Here is a 10402-nt window from a genome sequence, read left to right as displayed (position 1 = left end):
TTTGAGGTTGGAAAGTATACAACTGTGTGTGTGTTTGTAGTTTACATACACCTTAGCCAAATACATTTAAACTCCGTTTTTCACAATTCCTGACACTTAATCCTTGTAAAAATTCCCTGTCTAAGGTCAGTTAGGATCACCACTTTATTTCAAGAATGTGAAATGTCAGAATAATAGTATAGAGTGATTTATTTCAGCATTTATTTCATTCATCACATTCCCAGTGGGTCAGAAGTTTACATACACTCAATTAGTATTTGGTAGCATTGCCTTTCAATTGTTTAACTTGGATCAAACATTTTGGGTAGCCTTCCACAAGCTTCCCACAATAAGTTGGGTGAATTTTGGCCCATTCCTCCTGAGCTGGTGTAACTGAGTCAGGTTTGTAGGCCTCCTTCCTTGCACTTGCTTTTTCAGTTCTACCCACACAGTTTCTATAGGATTGAGGTCAGGGCTTTGTGATGGCCACTCCAATACCTTGACTTTGTTGTCCTAAAGCCATTTTGCCACAACTTTGGAAGTATGCTTGGGGTAATTGTCCATTTGGAAGACCCATTTGCGACCAAGCTTTAACTTCCTGGCTGATGTCAAGAGATGTTGCTTCAATATATCCACATAATTTCCCCCCCTCATGATGCCATCTATTTTGTGAAGTGCACCCTCCTGCAGCAAAGCACCCCCACAACATGATGCTGCCACCCCCGTGCTTCAAGGTTGGGATGGTGTTCTTCGGCTTGCAAGCTTCCCCCTTTTTCCTCCAAACATAACAATGGTCATTATGGCCAAACAGTTCTATTTTTGTTTCATCAGACCAGAGGACATTTCTCCAAAAAGTACAATCTTTGTCCCCATGTGCAGTTGGAAACCGTAGTCTGGCTTTTTTATGGTGGTTTTGGAGCAGTGGCTTCTTCCTTGCTGAGCGGCCTTTCAGGTTATGTCGATTTCGGACTCGTTTTACTGTAGATATTGATACTTTTGTACCCGTTTCCTCCAGCATCTTCACAAGGTCCTTTGCTGTTGTACTGGGATTGATTTGCACTTTTTGTACCAAAGTACGTTCATCTCTAGGAGACAGAATGCGTCTCCTTCCTGAACGGTATGACAGCTGCGTGGTCCCATGGTGTTTATACTTGCGTTCTATTGTTTGTACAGATGAACGTGGTACCTTCAGGTACCACCATTTGGAAATTGCTCCCAAGGATGAACCAGACTTGTGGAGGTCTACCATTATTTTTCTGAGGTCTTGGCTGATTTCTTTTGATTTTCCCATGATGTCAAGCAAAGAGGCACTGAGTTTGAAGGTAGACCTCTAATTGACTCAAATTATGTCAATTAGCCTATCAGAAGCTTCCAAAGCCATGACAATTTTCTGGAATTTTCCAAGCTGTTTAAAGGCACAGTCAACTTAGTGTATGTAAACTTCTGACCCATTGGAATTATGATACAGTGAATTATAAGTGAAATCTGTCTAAATAATTGTTAGACAAATAACTTGTGTCATACATAAAGTAGATGTCCTAACCGACTTGCCAAAACGATAGTTTGTTAACAAGACATTTTTTGGAGTGGTTGAAAAATTAGTTTTAATGACACACTTAGTTTGGAATGTGAACTTCTGACTTCAAGTGTGTGTGTGAGAGAACTTATGAGTGGTGTTTTTGGTACATTCCAATAGTCTCCTTATCCTAAGATTCCATGTGAATAATTCACAACATTCTGTTGTTGCTCATAAAGGCATCTGATAAGGTTGCCTGACATGCCTCTGCTAAGATGAGCTACACTCATTGAATAGGTACTGGTCATTGCAAGGATTCAAGGATAATATATTTATATATATATTAGTTACCAGTCAAAAGTTTGGACACACCTACTCATTCAAGGTTTTTTTTTATTTATTTGTACTATTTTCTACATTGTAGAATAATAGTGGTCAAAATAGCCCTTACACAGCCTGGAGGTGTGTTGGGTTATTGTCCTGTTGAAAAATGAATTCTAGTCCCACTAAGCGCAAACCAGATGGGAAGGCGTATCGCTGCAGAACGTTGTGATAGCTATGCTGGTTAATCAAATCAAATGTATTTATATAGCTTTTCTTACATCAGCTGATATATCAAAGTGCTGTACAGAAACCCAGCCTAAAACCCCAAACAGCAAGCAATGCAGGTGTAGAAGCACGGTGGCTGGGGGAAAACTCCTTTGGAAAGACCAAAACATAGAGAGGAACCAGGCTATAAGGGGTGGCCAGTCCTCTTCTTGCTGTGGCTGGTGGAGATTATAACAGAACATGGTCAAGATGTTCAAATGTTCACAAATGACCAGCATGGTCAAATAATAACAATCACAGTAGTTGTCGAGGGTGCAACAAGTCAGCACCTCAGGCTATGAAAAGCTAACTGACACTTACTCCTATCTCTACCGCTCCTGCTGTCTCTAGAGAGTTGAAAACAGCAGGTCTGGGACACGTAGCATGTCCGGTGAACAGGTCAGGGTTCCATAGCCGCAGGCAGAACAGTAAGTTTTTCTTGAATCTAAAATAATCACAACAGGGTCACCAGCAAAGCACCATCACACCTCCTCCTCCATGCTTCAAAGGTACACCTGTTAGTTGAAATGCATTCCAGCTGACTAGCTCATGAAGCTGGTTGAGAGAATGCCAAGGGTCTGAAAAGCTGTCATTAAGGCAAAGTGTGGCAACTTTGAAGAATCTCAAATATAAAATGTGTTTTGATTTTAACATTTTTGTTTGTTACTACATGATTCCATATGTGTTATTTCATAGTGAAGACATTAAAACTATCATTCTACAATGTATAAAATAGTACAAATAAAGAAAAACACTTTAATGAGTAGGTGTGTCCAAACCTTTGACTGGTAGTGTGTATATACAGTGGGGCAAAAAAGGTATTTAGTCAGCCACCAATTTTGCAAGTTCTCCCACTTAAAAAGATGGAGAGGCCTGTCAACTATGACAGACAAAATGAGGGGGAAAAAATCCAGAAAATCACATTGTAGGATTTTTATGAATTTATTTGCAAATTATGGTGGAAAATAAGTATTTGGTCACCTACAAACAAGCAAGATGTCTGGCTCTCACAGACCTGTAACAACTTCTTCAAGAGGCTACTCTGTCCTCCACTTGTTACCTGTATTAATGGCACCTGTTTGAATTTGTTATCAGTATAAAAGACACCTGTCCACAACCTCAAACAGTCACACTCCAAACTCCACTATGGCCAAGACCAAAGAGCTGTCAAAGGACACCAGAAACAAAATTGTAGACCTGCACCAGGCTGGGAAGACTGAATCTGCAATCGGTAAGCAGCTTGGTTTGAAGAAATCAGCTGTGGGAGCAATTATTAGGAAATGGAAGACATACAAAACCACTGATAATCTCCCTCGATCTGGGGCTCCCCATGCAAGATCTCGCCCCGTGGGGTCAAAATGATCACAAGAACAGTGAGCAAAAATCCCAGAACCACACGGGGGGACCTAGTGAATGACCTGCAGAGAGCTGGGACCAAAGTAACAAAGCCTACCATCAGTAACACACTACGCCACCAGGGACTCAAATCATGCAGTGCCAGACGTGTCCCCCTGCTTAAGTCAGTACATGTCCAGGCCCATCTGAAGTTTGCTAGAGAGCATTTGGATGATCCAGAAGAAGGTTGGGAGAATGAAACCAAAATATAACTTTTTGGTAAAAACTCAACTCGTTGTGTTTGGAGGACAAAGAATGCTGAGTTGCATCCAAAGAACACCATACCTACTGTGATGCATGGGGGTGGAAACATCATGCTTTGGGGCTGTTTTTCTGCAAAGGGACCAGGATGACTGATCCGTGTAAAGGAAAGAATGAATAGGGCCATGTATCATGAGATTTTGAGTGAAAACCTCCTTCCATCTGCAAGGGCATTGAAGATGAAACGTGGCTGGGTCTTTCAGCATGACAATGATCCCAAACACACCGCCCGGGCAATGAAGGAGTGGCTTCGTAAGAAGCATTTCAAGGTCCTGGAGTGGCCTAGCCAGTCTCCAGATCTCAACCCCATAGAAAATCTTTGGAGCGAGTTTCGAAGTCTGTGTTGCCAAGCAACAGCCCCAAAACATCACTGCTCTAGAGGAGATCTGCATGGAGGAATGGGCCAAAATACCAGCAACAGTGTGTGAACCTTGTGAAGACTTACAGAAAACATTTGACCCCTGTCATTGCCAACAAAGGGTATATAACAAAGTTTTGAGATACACTTTTGTTATTGACCAAATACTTATTTTCCAACATAATTTGCAAATAAATTCATAAAAAATCCTACAATGTGATTTTCTGGATTTTTTTTCTCATTTTGTCTGTCATAGTTGAAGTGTACCTATGATGAAAATTACAGGCCTCTCTCATCTTTTTAACTTGCACAATTGGTGGCTGACTAAATACTTTTTTGCCCCACTGTATGTGTCCACATTTTCCACAGGTGAACTGGTTTCTTCTCTTTTTGAATTTGCCTATAAATAAACTGCACCTCTGTTCACATTGTCACATTCAAATAAAGTAAGATATTGGATATATTCGTGTTTGAAAGTTTGCCCATCTGATGTCAGTGAAATAGATCAACACTCTTGTTCAGGGTCTTACCAGTGGCTACATTTCCATTAACTTTTCAAGTATTTTTTTGTTGACATTTAGAAAGTTTGCATTGAAAATACTCCGGCGTTTCCTTTTAACTATTTTGTCGCTAAAAAAACAGCTGGACGTAACGACATCGCACACAAACCTGGTGAAGAATAAAAAAGTCATTGAAGTGTTTCTATTATCCATTTAGGCAAATTGTGCATTAATAAATTGCTGACAACCTGTATGTCCTCCCACCTATCTGTTTCATGTCTCAGGTAGCCCGCAAAAGCCAGCATGGATAGAATGCACAGTCTGTGCCATGGTGAAACTTGCGCTCCTGTAGCCTAGATCTGAAATAATTCGATAGTGAAACTTGCAATTCAGCCAACCAGAAAAGCAAGGCGATTAAGACCATCCTTGTTCTGCAAAGAAACATTTAGATGTAACTGTTTTGGATGTAAAAAATAGTTTTAGCAAGCAGTAGGTATTTAGAATTAGATGTGGAGTGGAGCTTTATAATAACGTAATGACATCACGTACCTTCAAATTTATTCGGCAATCATTTTATTTATTTTTTAAACACCGTTTCCATAATTGTTCGCGATGAAGAAAGTTTGACGAAATACAAATCCACCTATGCCAAACGAATACAAAATGTGTCGATTTTTAGAACGTTTCTCCTATAGCTGCCGTTGCTATGTTTTTGTTCTTGCGACATTGTTTTTATCGAATAAACATTGATCAATGAAAACCTTGTCTAATGACATCTGATGCCTCACACGAACACTGTGGTCATGTTGTGGTTGGTTTCTGGGTTCTACAGTTCCTGGTTTGCTCATTTTAATGTGTTATCTGAATAAATGGACTGGCTAGCAAGAGCAGTCGGCTACATGACAAAGGTCACTGATGTCTCGCTGAAATAGAAATTAGATTAAAAGTAGGGTGTAGCCAGAGCATGTTATGTACTGTGTGGGGAACACTTTATAAAGTAAAGAGTTGTTGAATTTATCAGTCCGTCATAGCTAACAGTCGACAGGATGCCAATGTCGTCTTATTTCCTTCCCCCTCTCCTTTTATAGCGCAACTCTCTTCAGTCAATGATTTAAGAGACCTGGGCTCGTTGATGTTTGAACCATAGAGATACATAGAGATCGAATTGGCGCGGGCACTAGAAAAGTCTGCAGCACCCGGCCTCACCCTACTAGAATCCGAAGTCAAATGTCTGCTGTTTGCTGATGATCTGGTGCTTCTGTCACCAACCAAGGAGGGCCTACAGCAGCACCTAGATCTTATGCACAGATTCTGTCAGACCTGGGCCCTAACAGTAAATCTCAGTAAGACCAAAATAATGGTGTTCCAAAAAAGGTCCAGTCACCAGGACCACAAATACAAATTCCATCTAGACACTGTTGCCCTAGAGCACACAAAAAACTATACATACCTTGGCCTAAACATCAGCGCCACAGGTAACTTCCACAAAGCTGTGAACGATCTGAGAGACAAGGCAAGAAGGGCATTCTATGCCATCAAAAGGAACATAAATTTCAACATACCAATTAGGATTTGGCTAAAAATACTTGAATCAGTCATAGAGCCCATTGCCCTCTATGGTTGTGAGGTCTGGGGTCCGCTCACCAACCAAGACTTCACAAAATGGGACAAACACCAAATTGAGACTCTGCACGCAGAATTCTGCAAAAATATCCTCCGTGTACAACGTAGAACACCAAATAATGCATGCAGTGCAGAATTATGCCGATACCCACTAATTATCAAAATCCAGAAAAGAGCCGTTAAATTCTATAACCACTTAAAAGGAAGTGATTCCCAAACCTTCCACAACAAAGCCATCACCTACAGAGAGATGAACCTGGAGAAGAGTCCCCTAAGCATGAGAAAACAAAAAGATAATTACTTGACACATTGGAAAGAATTAACAAAAAAACAGAGCAAACTTGAATGCTATTTGGCCCTACACAGAGAGTACACAGCGGCAGAATACCTGACCACTGTGACTGACCCAAAATTAAGGAAAGCTTTGACTATGTACAGACTCAGTGAGCATAGCCTTGCTATTGAGAAAGGCCGCCGTAGGCAGACATGGCCCTCAAGAGAAGACAGGCTATGTGCTCACTGCCCACAAAATGAGGTGGAAACTGAGCTGCACTTCCTAGCCTCCTGCCCAATGTATGACCATATTAGAGAGACATATTTCCCTCAGATTACACAGATCCACAAAGAATTCGAAAACAAATCCAATTTTGATAAACTTCCATATCTACTGGGTGAAATTCCACAGTGTGCCATCACAGCAGCAAGATTTGTGACCTGTTGCCACGAGAAAAGGGCAACCAGTGAAGAACACACACCATTGTAAATACAACCCATATTTATGCTTATTTATTTTATCTTGTGTCCTTTACCATTTGTACATTGTTAAAACACTGTATATATATATATAATATGACATTTGTAATGTCTTTATTGTTTTGAAACTTCTGTATGTGTAATGTTTACTGTTAATTTTTATTGTTTATTTCACTTTATATATTCACTTTATACATTATCTACCTCACTTGCTTTGGCAATGTTAACACATGTTTCCCATGCCAATAAAGCCCTTGAATTGAATTGAATTGAATTGAATTGAATTGAATAGAGGGCTAGTACCTAAAAGCCGTTTAATCACGGGCAGCGCCATTGACGAGTTTTTACCATTTTTTTATTTGTCAACTGGGTGAGACTTCCTATAGTTTAAGGAAGGATCACACAATTCCATCCAGGTCACCAGGATGGCTCAGCCAATTAATTATACTAGTTTGGAAACGTCCATAACTGCAGGTCACAGACGCCACAATAGGGCGGGCGGATACAATAATGTGACGTCTATCTAAGTATATGGTTTGAGCCTATGGGCACGATGTATTTTTGTTGGCATGTACCAGTAAAAACTCCAACTATGTATCAGAGGACCATTCAATTAATAGCATTCAGAAGTACAAACTGGGTTGATTGAACATGTCTTTGAAGTCCCCCATGTAACGTTAACACTACAAGACCGTTTAACTTATTATGAAATTACAAAAAGCTTTGTTAAATTTGATGAATGAGGTTGAGAAGTAGATTTAACGAAAAATGTATGTATTATGTTTTTTATCCACTTGTATGTGTTTGCAAGATAATATCTATAAGCAATACAATTATGACTGCAGTTCTTTTTTCTTTTCTTTTTACCAGTCTGTAGTGCCATACACCACATCAGCAAGCTATTTTATTTCCCCATTTCTACAAAACTAACACACTGAAAGATAAATGGCTTACTGGCTTATTTTTATTGATTTATTCTACCGACTTTCTTAAAAAATGTGAGCTATAATTGAATTCTTGGCCACTTTGCTTCGCTCCACTGCAGAATAGAACACTAGATATGACTCCAAAGGCACCACAGACAGTAGATGGAAACTAAGTGGTCCTGCTGATAAAAGGAAGGTGTCATCCTCTCCACCAACATCCCTCAACATGGGTTATTTGTGTGGGCTAGACCCTGAGCTTCTCTCCTCATCAGCCTCAGTTTGTGAATGTGTTGCTGCCTGAAGGTTTTTGTCAACACTCTTGTAACAAGATTGCGGTCACAATGGTGCACAATTTGACACCTCTTTTATTGTCTGTTTATTTAAATTCCATAGCCGAATTATAGCCAAATCAAAGCAGGTCCTGTCCGTAGACTAAATTTTGTGACATCTCCTTTTAAATCCCCATTGGGACAATGTGAGACACAGGTCTCCTAATGTACATATCCCAACCAGAAGCCATGGATTACAGGCAACATCCGCACTGAGCTAAAGGCTAGAGCTGCCGCTTTCAAGGAGCGGGACACTAACCCGGAAGCTTATAAGAAATCCCGCTACGCCCTCCAACGAGCCATCAAACAGGCAAAGCATCAATGCAGGACCAAGTTCGAATCCCACTACACTGGCTCTAATGCTCGTTCGATGTGGCAGGGCTTGCAAACTATCACGGATTACAAAGGGAAACCCAGCCACGAGCTGTCCAATGACACAAGCCAACCAGACAAGCTAAATACCTTCTATGCTCACTTCGAGGCTAGTCTCACTGAACCATGAATGAGAGCACCAGCTGTTCTGGATGACTGTGTGGACACACTCCATAGCCGATGTGAGACTTCACTGACATATTCAACCTCTCCCTGACCCAGTTTGTAATACCTTCATGTTTCAAGCAGACCACCCAGTAGTGGTGCGTGGGTAAAATTACTGGCCAAGCCAGAAAAAAATGAATATTTTATTACAACCTATGTGTTGTGATAATTGCATTGTTTGCTCTATAACATTTTTGTTTATATGCCTTGAAACATTTTTATTTGACCTTTATTTAACTAGGCAAGTCAGTTAAGAACAAATTCTTATTTTCAATGACAGCCTTAGTCAGGGGCAGAATGACAGATTTGTACCTTGTCAGCTCAGGGATTTGAACTTGCAACTGTTTGGTTATTAGCCCAACACTCTAACCACTAGGCTACCTGCCGCCCCAGGCTACCCTATGTCTAAGACCGAGACAATAGGCACAGTGGCAGAATAAATTCAACCACATCTTTGTTTCATCACAAACCGGAAAGCAACCTCTGTCCGGTGAAGTGCACAAAACATATTGCATGTAACAAACAGTTACATGACCTACAGTATGATCAAGCAGATTAAAGTTTCCATCATTTTCAGACTACTAAACAACTATAGATTTAGAACCACAAAGAGTTACCGCAAGTCGCAAAGAAAACATGAGCTGCCTCCACTATTCCAGCACCATTTAAACTTCAACATTTCAACATCATCAAATCACCTCTGCTAAGTCTAAAACAGTGACAACTAAAAGATTCCAAAAATGATTTAGTTCAATCAACGTAAAGTAAATATGATGTGGCTGTCCAAGGTTCTGATTTGTGTGTGTGTGTGTGTGTGTGTGTGTGCGTGTGTGCTGTGTGAGTGTGTGCATATGTTCATGCAAATAGAAAAAACATGTTGACTCACCCTGCTTATAGAGAATGCCATCCTCCTCTCTTTCACGTTGATGAAACGGTCTATGACTCTGTCATACAGTACACACTTGTATTTTTTGTTGCCCTAGGCTACCTGGCTAAAATGCTTGCTCACTAGCTTAACTTCCTTTCATGGGCAATGTTAGCTCGCTACATATTAAACTTTTATTCCCTCAGTCCAGGGGCACAATGTATGAATTTATGGTTGTATCAGAATCACTGCTATAACCATTGGCCAGTACAGAGAATGAAGTAAAACCAGAAGTCCAAATCCCTATCTGCATTCAACAACGAGATGCAACAATTGAAGTTGTTTCTGTTAATTACGTATTTCTCTTGATGCGATGTGATAGGAGAGAAGCCAAATCCAAACTGGCTTCCCTTAACATTTTCCTTTGGTGCACCAGGACCATTCACAGATTGCATACCGCCCCAACAGATTGACAGATGACTGCCCTTTCCCACCTGGACAAAAGGAACACCTACATGAGTCAATGAACACCTGGGGGCTGCCCATCCAGGATCCAGTTACAGAGGGAGGCGTTTAATCCCACGGTCCTTAGTTTAGCGATGAGCTTGGAGGGCACTATGGTGTTGAACGCTGAGCTGTAGTCAATAAACAGAATTGCGTTCAGCTCAGCGTTCAACACTACAACACTACACGCAACAACACATCTGCCACTCTGACCCTCAACACGGGGGCCCTTCAGGGGTACGTGCTTAGCCCATTCCTGTACTCGCTG

Source organism: Oncorhynchus tshawytscha, linkage group LG33 (assembly GCF_018296145.1).
Source record: "Oncorhynchus tshawytscha isolate Ot180627B linkage group LG33, Otsh_v2.0, whole genome shotgun sequence".
Taxonomy (NCBI): domain Eukaryota; kingdom Metazoa; phylum Chordata; class Actinopteri; order Salmoniformes; family Salmonidae; genus Oncorhynchus; species Oncorhynchus tshawytscha.
Note: the sequence above shows the minus strand (reverse complement) of the source record.